Genomic DNA, 14,982 nt, shown 5'->3' with positions numbered 1-14,982 from the left:
CAACCCCTATTGACCCTCTCACTCTTTTATTTCTTAGTACTCAGTGCCATCACGCCAAGTTAGGTCCAAGACCATGAGTGCTGCTGCGGCAGCCACTTTGGTTGTTCAATCACCATCGACCAGTGATGTTGGCTCATCACAAGAAAGTAACATCCAATCAACGCCGGTTGTAACTCAGCTGACGAGTGTTCAACAACCAGAGCCGCAACCACAACCACAGGTGCAACTAGTACAAGCGCAAGTACATGGGCAAGGAGAGGCGCAAGTACATGCGCAAGGAGAGGCGCAAGTACATGCGCAAGGAGAGGCACAAGGAGAGGCGCATCGAGAGGCTCATCGAGAGGCGCATCGAGAGGCGCAACTAGAGGCGCATGGAGCGGCACAACTGCCCACAATGCTTGTTCCTCAAGAAGTTGGGGCACATCAGGAAATCGAGATTGAAGCGGAGGTATCATGCGAGGAAGCCACTCCTCCTGATGTTGATCCATTTTCTTCCACATCCCCAGCAAGAAAAAGGTCAAGGAGGGCTACTACTACTAGAAGTTCTTCTTCAAACCCTCTTCATTCTGATGACCTTGATCCTGATTGGAACCCACAAATGCAGTCTGAGAGTGAGGCACGCCATGAGCCGACAAAGGTAGCTAAGCCTAAAAGGAAGGTTCCCACAAGGCTTCGACTTATGGGTGATGACGACGAACAAGAAGTGGTGTCTTCTACTGCTGATGAACAGTCTGACGACAACCCAGTCATCACAGACATCACTCCAGCCCCAGCGGGCATGCAGCAGACTGACATTTTCACCCTATCACCGAATGGCTGCAGAGCGGGATGTGGGCGGCGTGGCACTGATACCACCACCAACGCCGTTAACTACAACACCAAAACGACCTACAGCTTCCATATTTTTTAGTCAGAAGGGCCGGCAGGGACCTCCATCCAGCTCGACCTCCATTACCTCAAGTAGTGGTGCTGTAAGTGAACAACAGAAACAAATTCATCCACGCCCATCCTCCACTTCATCTGGCATTGAAAGTCAAAGTAGCACCTCCACCACCAGCAGACATCTCCAGTCCCCAGTTTGGGACTTCTTTACTGTTAGCCAAAAGGTGGCAAGCATGGTTGTTTGTTCGATTTGTAAAGTATCAGTTAGTCGGGGTAAGCTTGGTACCAACTATGGTACCGGAGGCCAGAGAGGTCATCTCAAAAAACACCACCCTATTAAGTGGTATGCCACCTAAGTAAGATCGAGGAAGTCCAAAGTAGAACTGATCCAAATGTATCCATTCACATTGCATCTGATGCTGACGACAAGTGGCTGATTGTGCAGGGGGAAGTCAAGAACCGACCAACATTTTTTCTGGTACACCCAGTACCCCTGGCAGCAGCACTGCAGTGGTAGCGCCCACACCCTCTACCCCTGCAACATGTATGAGGCACACTAAGAGTCTGGGACAAACACCAATGCAAAAAACTAAATCAAAGAGCCTAACTGGTGTGAAGTCTGCATCATCATCATCACGTAAAACGGTCCAGCCACCATTAGCAGCCTGTTTTGGTCGGATGTGCCATTTGAACGCAACCACCCAACGGTACGTCTGTATAGCGCATAGCTGGCCAAAATGCTAGCGCTGGACCTTCTCCCTTTCTCTTTTGTGGAAGGGGTGGGTTTTCTTGAATTTGTGGCAACCGTCTGCCCTAAATGGAAGGTTCCTAGCCGGTCCTATTTTGCCAGGGTTGCCGTTCCAGCACTACATCAAGATGTGCTGGAGGTGATTGGCGCAGCTATTCTGAAGAGTGATGTTCACACTATCCACATGACAACAGACATGTGGACCAGTTGCCAAGCCCTTGATTACATGTGCATCGCTGCACACTGGGTCTCTTTTGCAGGGGTCAACAAACAGTTAAAACAAGCAGGTGTTGACACGGAGAAAGTTTTCCAAGCTACTCGCAAACATGCAACAGTAGGCGTGTTTGCCTTGGAGAAATCTCACACTGCAGCTAACCTTTTGGAGGAGTTTAACAGGAAGGTCACAGAATGGCTGCATCCAAGAAATCGCATAGTTGGTTATGTTTCCACAGATAATGGCAGTAATATAGTTAGGGCCATGACTGATGGTGAATATTTCAGAGTGCCGTATTTGGCGCACAGTATTAACATCGTGGTGCAAGAATTCTTGAAAAAAGAAGAGCCAGTCATCAAATTTCTGACCATCTGCCGAGGAATCTGCACACATTTCAGCCATTCTTTTAAGGCCCGGAGGCAGCTGAGGAGCATTCAACATGAACGTAAACTGCCAGCCAAAGGACTAATCCAGGAGGCTAGAGATGGAGGAATGGAAGCTAATTGCAAGCCTGACAGACATGCTTCGTCCTTTTGAGGTCTTCACGCGTGAAGTCAGCAGGGAGGACTGTTCTTTGGGCAAAGCTATCCCATTGTTGGTCATGCTAGAGCACCAACTGAAGGAGGTGTCTTCAACGTTCAGAGATCATGCTGAAAAGCAAGAAGCATATGGTTTGGCGGAGAAGTTATTGAGGCGCCTACTTCACAATGAAAGGCTTCAAAACATACATACAGAACAACATTACATTTGTGCCACTATTCTGGATCAACGGTACAAAAAGGCAGTGGCCAGCAAAGCATTCATTCCTTTTGATGAAGCACATGTTTCAAAGTACAAACATTGGCTCGCTGTGTCAGCCATTCGGTTAGAAAAAGAGCGGATGAAATTGCATGGAGACAGCACAAGTACAACTGAATCAGCAGGCCATCCGGCATCAAGTTCAACTTCTGAATCCGTGGCTGAAGGCAGTAACTTTCCCTCACAGCTGTTAACGACATCAGCAACCGTGTCATCATCATCCTCACCTGCACCAGGCCCAAAAAATATATTGTCAGAAGCTGATTGGCTAACTCAGCATGGGTTTGCTCGGTCCACTGCTGCAAAGGCCTCAGATTTTATGCAAAGTGGAGCAACCCTGGAGAACCTTGAGTCGGTGGTGCAGGCCTATCTGGATGACCCAACAGAGGTCTGTCTTAATCAGAACCCATTGGTGTATTGGTATAGGAAAAGGTCTGGATGGAGACTGATCAGCAACCTGGCTCTAAATTATTTGTCTTGCCCACTCGCAAGTGTGTCTTCTGAACGTGTTTTCAGTGCTGCTGGTGCCATTGTAACTTCAAAAAGGACCCGCCTCTCGCCCAAAAATAAGGAGAGGTTAACGATAATCAAGATGAATCAGCACTTCATACCACCCGATTACAAAATACATGAATGCACGCAGGAAGAAGAGGACACCGACTTAGGTGACGCCGACAGAAGTTCTTCTCTGTCACCAGACCTACTCCCGTCTCAATTCATAGACTTTGAGGAAGAGCTCTACTTCCCTGACACCGAGGCCTGAAAATTACTTCCTTTTTTGCCGTACTTATTCACTTTTATTCCTGTGTGTCTTTCTTTGTTTTGCAACTTTTACCACAACAAAACTCTAATCACCTAATCACAACAAGTCCATCATCAGCACTGTCTTCATCTTATTTTCCTTATTGATTTGAAGGTGCCGCAGTCTGCATTCCTGATGTTCACAAGTTCACAACTTAATCATGCTCCTCTATCCTCCTCCTCCAGACTCCCCCTATCCATTTCCCTCAAGGCAGATGGATGGATTATGGAGAATAAAGAAACTTTGTCTTCGTAGACGAGTCCCCTCAAGTGGGACTGAAATTACTGACTGACGACATGCTTGCTGATTGTTGACAGACTTACTTCTGAAATTGATAGGAGAGGCTGCTCTGTGGGCCCTCACTTTCCGAAGAAGATGCGGACAAAAAGTAGAACAGGTAATGAATAATGAGAAGATGGCATGCAGTGGACAGCAATGGCTGTCTGTCTCTGTTGAAACCAATTGCTGTTTGTTTTTTGTGTTTTTTGTGAACAGCGCAATTTGATATGTTTTGAACATACCAGTATTGCAGGTTTTTGGTGGTTTCTTTGGGGGTGTTCTAGATTTGCGGTGCTGGGTCGGGGGGTCTGGGGGCACTGCTGGCACAGTCTAATTTTGATTCCATTTGTTTTTCAGAAAATCCATGGTGGAAAAGGGGAGTTAGGGCCTAGCTGCAGAGCGCGCTTGGAGTGATTTTGGAATGAAGCCTAAATATTTCAAAGTGTGAGTTTTTCCGGTTTTCATTTTTGGCTGTTTGGGGGTGCTAAACTTGTTTTCGCCTGGGTTGACCGGTCTGGGGGCATTACTGGGAAGGTCTAATACCGGATGAAAGTGTTTTGGAAAAAATCCATGGTGAAAAAGTTTTCCACTTTTCAGAGTTTTCACTCACTTTCGTGTTTTCGGGGGCCTGCTTGGGGGGGTTCCTGGTGTTTGGGGGGGTTGGGGGGTCTTGGAGCAACGCTGGGTATGGATAGTTTTGATTGCAAGTGGTTTGAAGAAAATCCATGTTGGCAAAGGGAAGTTAGGGCCTAGCTGCAGAGCGCGTATGGAGTGATTTTGGAATATGGCCTAAATATTTCTAAGGGCCCGTTTTTGTATTTTTGCTTTTTGCCTGTTTGGGGGTCTTCGATTTTTTTTCGCCTGGGTTGACAGGTCTGGGGGCATTGCTGGGAAGGTCTAATACTGGATAAAAGTGTTTTGGAGACAATCCATGATGAAAAAGTTTTTCACTTTTCAGAGTTTTTGCTCATTTTTGTGTTTTCGGGGGCCTGCTTGGGGGGTTCCTGGTTTTGAGGGGGGATTGGGGTGTCTTGGAGCAACGCTGGGTATGGATAGTTTTGATTGCAAGTGGTTTTAAGAAAATCCATGGTGGCAAAGGGGAGTTAGGGCCTAGCTGCAGAGCGCACATGGAGTGATTTTGGAACTGGGCCTAAATATTTCGAAGTCCCCGTTTTTGTATTTTTGCTTTTTGCCTATTTGGGGGTCTTCTACTTTATTTCGCCTCGGTTGGCGGGTCTTGGGGCATGGCTGGGAAGGCCTAATATCGGAATCAAGTGGTTTTGACTAAATCCATGGTGGAATTTTTTTTTCGGTTTTTGCTCACTTGCCTGTTTTTGCGGTGCTGTTTGGTGGGGTTCCTGGTGTTTGGGGGTGGGTTTTGGGGTGTGGGAGCACTGCTGGCACAGTCTAATTTTGATTGCATTTGTTTTTCAGGAAATCCATGGTGGAAAAGGGGAGTTATGGCCTCGTTGCAGAGTGCGTTTGGACAGAATTGAAAGAAGGCCGAAAATATTCTAAGTATGATATTTTCCATTTTTGCTTTTTTGCCTGTTTGGGGGGGGTTCTGCTTTTTTGCAGGTGGGTTGGTGGGTCTTGGGGCATTGCTGGGAAGGTCTAATATCGGAATCAAGTAGTTTTGACAAAATCCATGGTGAAAAAGTGGGGTTAGGGCCGAGGGTTAGAGTTAGGGTTAGGGTTAGGGTTAGGGTTCTGAAATCGCTGTTTCCACTTTACACATAGCTTGAGGGAAAAGATCTGCAAATTTCGCCCACACTTATTTATCCTTGAAAAGGAGACTCTGAGTGCGCACTTTCGAAATGATGCTTGTATGTTTTGTAATACTGTCGACTCTGAAACTGAAAGTGTTATTTTTGCACTACACAGCGTACCTTATATTTTTTTCTCCGTGGTGTTTAAATATCACTTCCTGTTTTCCCATCAACAATTACAGGCCGGCTTTTACCCTGTGCAATGACAAAAAGGATGACCTCAGGCTTAGCGACCCGCAATTCAGCATCTGCCAGGCAGTCAGTGGACAAGGTGTCTTCTGGTCCCCAACATTGATCGGCGGAGCGTCAGATGGAATGGAGGAGTACCGCGAAAGAGGAATGGCTGGATGCATGCAACTTCCCAATTTCAACAGGACAACTACAACAACATACAGTTACACTATCCATCTTCATTTCAACTTATCTTTTAAGTAATGTTATTGCTGTGAACTACTGTGAGTGTGACACTGTGCATTTGTTTGCTCTCTGCTTCAATTCATCCCTCCAGCCATTGTATACTTTTTTCTTTGCTATTTTTTAAACTAATTTATTGTACAAAGTAGTTCTTCTCTCTGAGGGCAGATAGGCAAGTGAAATTACGTAATTACTGCAGCCCTGTACTGTCACATTGTTGTTTCTTCATAATACATTGTGGAAAGTACTACTTACTTTACAAAAACCTATCCATTTAAAAAACAACTTCATGCACGCGTGGAGAAGTGTGGCTTACTGGTTAGAGGAGGCAGACCTGGAAGCAGAGGTCAGCCCGGGACCAGGGTTCAATTCCCGGCTCGGCGGGGTCTTGCATCCTAATATGTCCATGGACTCGACAATTCTCTCTCCGGTGCCTACTCGATTCACGGGTTCACACTCTGCGACTCTGGGCAATAGCTTGCTTAATCTCCACAACGGCCCCTCGCGGTGGGATGCCTGGCTTTCACCTTGCGGATACCCCGCCGGGGTTATCTCCCAGGGGAATACCAGGACGGGTTCCCTAAGCAAGCGCTTAGAAACCGCTTGGTGATTTGCGCTATATAAATTCCTGTACATTTACATTTACATGCATGCAGTAGTGCATGCACTTCTTTTATGTCCCTTAAAAGATTTATGAATAACTTCGTATCCAAAGATTTGTTTATCTTCATTTGTTGTTTGCCATGCTGTGTTTTTTTTCCTCTCTCCACAAAACTTTACCCACAAACCCCAATCCCATCCAAGTTTCAAACCCTAACCCTCTTCCCCCGGGCTGTGTGGTTTTCATTGAGGTGTGAGCAAATTACAACAATAATTCCACACACTTGCTGGGGAGGATAAGGTGCATGCAACCTCCTCAACTCATTTTTAAGGCAGCTAGATTAATCTTAGGATATTGTGATTCTGGGTAAAAAAACAACAATGAGTATTTTAAAATAAATTCTGAATTTCATGCCCACCATCGATTGGATCCATCGTCAACATCATCCTCCTACATGTCAAGAAGACTTGTTGTGGTACGCTGCTGTGTCACTGTTCTTGTTGTATCCATAATCATCCATGCAATTCTTTTTTCCCCATACTTATCTTCAGCATTGCTTAGGCTACTGTTCCTTCTAATACTCCTCTCAGGCCACTCAATGTCTCATTTTTTTACTTTGTTTTTCATATGCTGCTACTGCTAGTGTGGTACCACTCCTACTACTAACACCACAACAGCGGAATTTCGGTCCGGTATGGTGTAATCGCCATTTGCCATGCAGCCAGCGCTGTGCCTAGCTCTGTTCTCAAACACGAATCACAGGTAAGATAAGAATTTTGGGGAGGTAGAAAGATGGGCTAGGATGCGGAGGAGAGACTGATAGTAGTACAAGTAAAGTACTAGTAGGCCAATTAAATTCACTAACTCTGTTAGTGGCATTTTTGGACGTTTTAGAGAATTCATGCTGGTAATTTTGAGGAAAACCAAACGTGCCGTAACTCCGGCCCACCACCCCACAAAAGAAGATCAAAGCGTACACTATGTTGAAGTATGTAAAATGAATAATGTATTTCCCCTAACAAAAATAAACTAGTCCCACCCCTCCCTAACCCAAACAATTGTCCATTTGAAGTAGTCCAAAAATAAATAATCCCCAACTCCCGATTCCCACCCCCCCCAACAGTCTTTAAAAAAGGGGCAAGGGACACAGTCACTTCCGGCGGTGTTTGGGCCGGCGGTCCTTGCGGATGTCCCGGAGCTGCTTTTCAAGGTTGTCCACCTTGCGCTCCAGCTAGTCCACTCTCAAGCTTAGGCGGCGCATGCGTGCCTTCCAGGCTCCGAGGGGGTCAGCTGCTGATGGTCTTGCAGCTGAGAGGGGGCAGGGGGCTGTCCGAGCCCGGTGGTGGGATGGAGGCTGCTGGCTGGACACGGTGGCAGTGCTGGAGGAGGTTGGTGACGTTACCTCCTCGTTCTCCCGAGCCCACAGCCGGCAATATTCCACTCGAATAGCCTCCATCTTCCGGGCCCTGGCCCTGACAGCCATCTCACCTCTGGTGAGCTTTTTGGGAGCATCTATATGAAGAAAGAAAGAAAAATAATGTAACCAACACTCTTTAACAATAACACAAAATAATTCAACAGAAAATTGTCTCACAGTAACACTAGCAATTTGCAAGCACAGTATAACATTTTGGCATGTATATTTCCGCCGTCTTTGTAGGCCAGTAACAGTGGGAGTTTCAGGAATTCTACTACCAGGCAGCAGTATGGACTCAATACATAGTCAGAGAGTACACCTGTTTTCTTCTTTTTTTCTCTACTTTTGGGAAAGAAATGAATTACTTGTACGTGAACTTGTGGTAGCCGGCATAATGCCAGCTCAGTCAGCTTGCACCCAAGAAAAAGAGACACAAGCCATGATGACGCAGACTTGCATGCATTACTTTAAGCAGTATATGCAGGTGGGGATGGGAAGCTCTTACTTTTGTAAAGGGGTGGCACTGGCCATACTCGGTTACATCAAGGGCTACTGCTCAATGTAATTTATATTTCGCACTGCCCCCCCGGGCCTTCAGTACTACAAAAGGAAAATGAAGATTATTAATTTCTGATCATGTCTCCAGCCGATCACATGATCTCTTTGCTTATGTGATGCATGACTTTAGGTGCTTTATTCTGATAGATTAAGTGAACAGCAGCGATAGTCCACTCATGATTAACACAGCAGAAAGAAAATTATGAGAATAGGGAGTGGGTGTGGCAACCATAATTGCCGGAGGAAGGGACTTGACTTGATATAATTGTCAACGATACAATACATACACAATATATGCTGTGCTTGAAAAGTAAACTACTGTACTGTTACTTTAGGCAAGGTAATCTTGTATGATTACACTTACGTTATACAATCTGGAATAATATTTAGAATCAAAGTATTTTACCCTTTTCTCCTTTTTTTTTTTATTTTTTTTATTTTGTATTATTTTTATGTAACTGGAACCTGCTTCCTTTATTTATGCCTGCTGATGCTCTATTGGTTGTTTTTCTCAATGCAATGTTATGCATTATTTTTCTTTCTGTCATGAATATCGCCGTGCCCTGTACATAAATGTAAAATATTTCAATTAAAAAAAAATTAAAAAAAATAAAACAATACTTTAGGCAAGGGAGAGTTTCAGAACAATCACAACTTGTAGTATTTGGATTTCCTCTGCTTTGCTACTCTGGCACGGACATGCTGTTCGAACAAAGTAATACTCTTCATGCACTGAGCGTCTGCTCTACATACACCTCTGCTATGTATGAGGAAGAAGATACCATCCAGGCTTCCAAAGTAAACGTCTATCATTTTTCTTAATGTCTCAACTGTAACAACTTTACTTTTTCTCAACAACCAAATAACACCCTTTTCATTTTATTTGGTAAACCAGCGTCTTCTTGACTTGCATTTGAGTTTCACCCAAATGATATATTGCAATGCACACCACACATGGATGTTCTGATTGACCCACACAGGCAGTCATTTTTTCTTTCTCCTCCAACCATCCTTGCTTCAAGCAGCCATGCATCTGATTCCTTCCTATCAGCCACCTCTGCTTGCATTCAAAAACACGTATCATTCTTTAGTCATAAATGTTACGACTCGCTAGTCCTTCCATTGACCCTAAGTTCTTTCCCTTTTCGTTCATCACATCCCTCAAGTTCATCTGATATGACTTGGCTTCACGATAAAAGTTTCCCAGCTGATTTGAAGTCAAATAGAGGGGGCCATTGCTTACTCGAGAACTCCCACCGCTAATGCTATTGCTAAGTCAAGGATGACTGTCTTCTCCGTGATTGGCTAAAAAAAATGTAATTCTAAATCAGTAACTGTTCTTAACACTGCAGTGTACTTGTAGTAGTGTACTTTCTACTGTACAGTACATCATATACTCCTTTGCGAGCCTACTCTGAAATGTCAATAAGTAAGGAGTCTAATAATAACTTACCACCGTCCGCCGCAGCTGAGCCATCCCCCTCAGTTCCTCCTGGTGGCGCCACCGCTTGAGTGGACCCCTCCGCGTTGCAGGTGGTGGCAAGTTCTGCATCAGATGTTGTGACGCCTAGAAAAAACATGTCATATTTTTAGATGCCATACACCACCCCCTACTTCGTCTCGTAATGGAAGAGAAAATGTTAAACAATTTTTAATTATTGGGAGTGAAAAGAAGTCACGGTTTTGGGGAGGGTGTTAACTTATATGCTTAGCCATAACATGCAACTCTTTTTGGCACAACTGATTAATGCTTGCTCTTTAACGTGCAACATTTTTATAATTACAGACAGAACCCACTACTCCTCATCACCACCAGGAGGACTTGAAGTTCCAGGAAGGTGAGGGCTCCCGAGTCCCGCACAGTTACTTCTGACTGAGGTATGTGGAAAGTCGAACTGCACCTATCATCAACAATGTCCTATTTCTCTTGTCCATACTTCTGTATGTGCAGAATAGTCCCTGAAACACTAGCGGCATGGTATGTGCTACTATCAAATCAAAAAGACAACTACTAGCTTATTCTTGGTGGACATTGACATTTTGTTGTTGGAAATTGTCAAAGCACTAACATTAAGAAGACTGGAATAGACAGCAAGGGCAACCCAGAGGACTGCACTGAGTGCCCCTAGAGCTATTGCTGGATCAGAGTTTTGTTTAACACCGTGTGACGACTAGGCAAGCTTAGCTACCTACACAGACCGACTCAGAAATAATAGTAAATAGTAGTAGCACAGAGAGTGATGGTAGAGAGGCAGGATAAGAATGTAGAAACAGTGTACAAGGAGATCTAAGACTATTTTGTAAAAAATAGAGTTAGGGAAGTATAATTATATTAACAACAGAACTACTTACTGGGGCCAGCAGAAGAGCGCGCAGTGGACCGTTCCTCCTGCCCACTCTGTTCCGCCGGAGACTGGGGTGGTGCTGTCCTCTTGCCCCTGGGAGGTGCTGATGATCATGAAATAAACACAAACATGGATGATTGTTTTTGGGAAATATTTGATTTCTTTGGCCACAATCCTAAATTATTCCGGGGAAACAAATTAGCAAGAATTGCACTACATGTATTGACCTATCTGATCTGGTCAACTAGGAGGATACTAGTACAGTATTGCTGGATTCGCAGATCGTCTACTTGTAAAGTTATGTAAATCACTAACTAAACCAACAACAAAAAGGTTCTAATATGACTGCCAGCACTCAGCAGCATGCGACGTGACAGACACAGTCCATCATCATGATTGCAGACCAAATAACAAGTCATAATATACTCAACCTGAACCTATCAATCCATCACTATCTCTTCTTCTTAGTGGAAGCAGGAGTACAAAGGAAGGACTAGACTTGAGTCTCTAGTCTCTCTAGCATTACGCAGTTCTGTAAAGTACTACACTCATACATATTCAGGCCAAATGAGCACAAAGTTGCAAACAAGTAAGCATAGTAGCAACGCCACTGAGCAGGCGAGCACCTGCAATCACAGAAGCTATTTGAACATAAATTTACCTGCAATGTTATCGAATTTGCAGCATTCTTCCTCTTCGGGAAAAACATATATTAGCAATATAACACAGAGCAGAAGAAAGTAGTTATTAAATAGCTACTCACCAATGCCAGGGATCTCTACACCAAGCAGGTGGAGCAGGTCCTGCTCGTGGTCAAGGAGGTCCGACCACCGGTACGTCGCTTGCTGGTAGGTGCGCCGGACCCCTGACTCCCTCCGCATGGCCCGGCACACCTTTTCCCACAGCTGGCGATGCTCCCGGAGGCCATACCCTGCCGCGATCCTGCCCCCTGCTGCCATGGTCTTGGGGAGGTGGCACTGCACATAAAAAATCACTGTGGCCACCTCCACCGCGCTGAATGTCTCCCTGGCCATCCCTTCCTCCCCTCGCAACCGCCCGCAAGGGAGCCGGGTACGGGGTGCGGGACCCTTCCCCTTCCCCTTCTCCTTCCCGCCTCCCTTTGCCATGGTCCTGTACAGTAGAAAGAAAAAAAAGGAAAGAATAGGGGAAAAGTAAAGAAAAAAAAAGTTTAAAAAAGTAGCTTTAAAAGTAACGAAAAGTTGAAAAAAACACGAAATTTAGATCTAGAAAAAAGAGGGATATATATAGAGTAGAAAAGATTAAAAAAATCCAAAGAAACAAAGGATTGCACAGATGAAAGGAGGATTAGAAAGCATGCACAGAACCATAGTAATGAATGAAAAACAAGATGGCCGTGCCCATTGAGGACCGCGTGGGTAAGTTCGCGTGATTTTTCCCACGCGAGTACGCAGAAAAACACGTGAACTCGTAATAGCACGCCGCACACAATGCGACATTGCCAATAGCGCCCAGAAATGGAAATACGCAATGCGCACAAGATGGCCGCGCCCATGTACGACCGCATGGGCAACCTCGCGGTCGGTGCGCTGCAAGCGGTCCGCGAATAAGCAAAAAACCGCGCGAACATGCAAAAAAAAAGAAATTCTCAAATTCGTACGAATTCGCGAATTCTGCGGATCATGTATTCGCATTCGTGAGATTTCGCGGACCGCGAATTCGCAAATTTCGCCCATACTTACCCAGAACATAAGACTACGGAGTCAGAGTCCCGACCTCTAAGAGTCACGGAATCATGCTTGCAAATTGCAAACCCTTTCGCTCACTCACTCATGACCAAAAAAACACAGAGTCTATGTAAGTTTTAAAGCTTTATTAAAAGTAAAACAACTAGCTCTGTGTGTACTCTGTATATTAATTTTCAATTGTGCATTATATAAAAAAATGTATTAAAATCAACTTCATAGAAGAGAAAAGGTGAACTCTTGAAAACTGAACAGTGGCTGATTTTACACATTAATTGTGGGAGACCCCTCACCTGGTTGGAACTTAAAGTACTGGTGGTGATGATGATGAGTAACATATTGCTCTTGTTCGTAGAAGGGAAGCTTTTGTCTGTTATGAGAAAAATGGTGCATGTTAAAAAGCAAGCATTCATCAGTTGTGCCAAAAAGTGTCGCATGTTATGGTTAAGCATAAATAAAAACACCCTCCCCTTCCGAAAGGCGAATTTTTAATTTAGACTAGAGAGTCACAAATAATTAAATTTGTTTATGTAGTAAACATGTTTTCATTCCTAGACAAAATAGGGAGTGGTGTATATGGCATCTAAAAATATGAAATGTATTTTCTAGGCGGAACACCATCGGCACAGCCCACCACCAGTGCCGGGGCCAGCGCGGCGGTGGTCGCTCCAGGGGCGGATGGGGTGCCAGCAGGAACTGCTGTGGGGGATGCCTCGGTAGTGGCGGAAAGTGGTAAGCTATTATATTCCTTACTTATTGAGAGTGCAGAGTAGGCTCGCTGCAGGGGTGTATATGTTGTACAGTACAAGTACACTTTACTGTTAAGAAGACTTACAAATTTAGAACTAAGTTTTTGTCAACCAAGTAGAAGACAGTCACCCTTGACTTCGCATTAGCAATAGCATTAGCAGCGGGAGTTGACGAGTAACCAATGGCTTCCTCTAAATTTGACTTCAACTCAGCTGTGAAGGATGAGCGAGTTAAATTAATGGCTGGCAAAGAATGATACTTGTTTTGAATGCAGGCACAGGTGGCTGGGAATCTGATGCATGGCCGTTTGAAGGCTGAAGCAAGGATGGGTGGAAGGAGAAAGAAAAGAGGACTCCCTGGGTGGGTGAAACAGAAACTGTATGTGTGCGCAATATAACCTTTGGGTCAAATTCAAATGCAAGTCAAGCACGGATGAATGGGTGGCGATTTACAAAATAAAATAAAAAGGGTGTTTTTGGGTGAGAAAAAGTAAGGTTTCTCCCGCTGAGATATAAAGAAGAATGATTGACATTTACTTTGAATGGATGGATGCCTCGATGGTATCTTCCTCATAGATAGCATAGGTGTATGTAGAGTAGACAGAGTAGACGGTCACTGGATGAAGAGTGTTACTTTGAAGAGCATGTAACACCGCACGTCCAGGCCAGAGTAGCAAAGCCGAGGAAGGTAGAAGTTGTAATTTTTCAGAATACTCCCTTGACTAACAGTAGTTTGCAAGCACAGCATATATTGTGTATCTATATTGTATAGTTCACATTATCAAGTCAAGTCACAAGTGCCTTCCTCCGACGATTACGGGGACCACTCACTAACTATGTTAATAATTTTTTTTCACCTGTGTCATTCATGTGTGGCCCATCGGTGTTCATTCAATCAATAAAAACAAAGCACCTAAAGTCATCCCTTATATAAGCAATTATCCTGTGAAGGGATAGATGATCATATTATCTTCTTCATTTTCCTTTTGTAGTAGTCAGGGGCAGGGCAGGGTGAAAGTTAAATTAATTGAGCAATAGCTCTTGTAACAGAGTTTGGCCAGTGCCACCCGTAATAGAAAAGTAAGAGCTTCCCCAGCTGCATGAACTGGACTAGTAACAGTAACGCGAGTCTGCGTCATCATGGCTTGCGTCTGTTTTACTTGGGTGCAAGCTGACTGCCCTGGCATTATGCCAGCTTCCACAAGTTTACGTACTAATTTTGTTAAACAAGAGAGAAGAAGAAGACTGGTGTACTGTCTGAGTCTAATGTAGTGAGTCCATATAGTGCTAGTAGAATTCCTGAAACTCCCACTAATGTTAGAGCAGAGGCCGATGAAGTGAGAGGTTAGATAGATACATGCCAGAAATTTTATGTACTGTGCTTGCAAGTTGCTTGTGCTACCGTGACACAAATTGCAGTTGAATTATTTTGTGTTAATATTAAAGAGTATTGGTTACAGTATTTTTTTCTTACTTCATATTGATACTCCTTCTAAACTATCAAAGAAGGAGTTGGCTATCCGGGCCAGGCAACGGAAGCTGGAGACAATTGACGCCGAATATCAGCGGCTGGTGGCTCAGGAGGAGGAGGATGACTCTCAGTCAACATCAACAACAACAGCTGCATCCTCCTCCGCTGTCCCTGGGTCATACAGCCAGCGCAATCCTCCAGCGGTACGGCG

Source organism: Lissotriton helveticus, chromosome 1_1 (genome assembly GCF_964261635.1).
Source record: "Lissotriton helveticus chromosome 1_1, aLisHel1.1, whole genome shotgun sequence".
Taxonomy (NCBI): domain Eukaryota; kingdom Metazoa; phylum Chordata; class Amphibia; order Caudata; family Salamandridae; genus Lissotriton; species Lissotriton helveticus.
Note: the sequence above shows the minus strand (reverse complement) of the source record.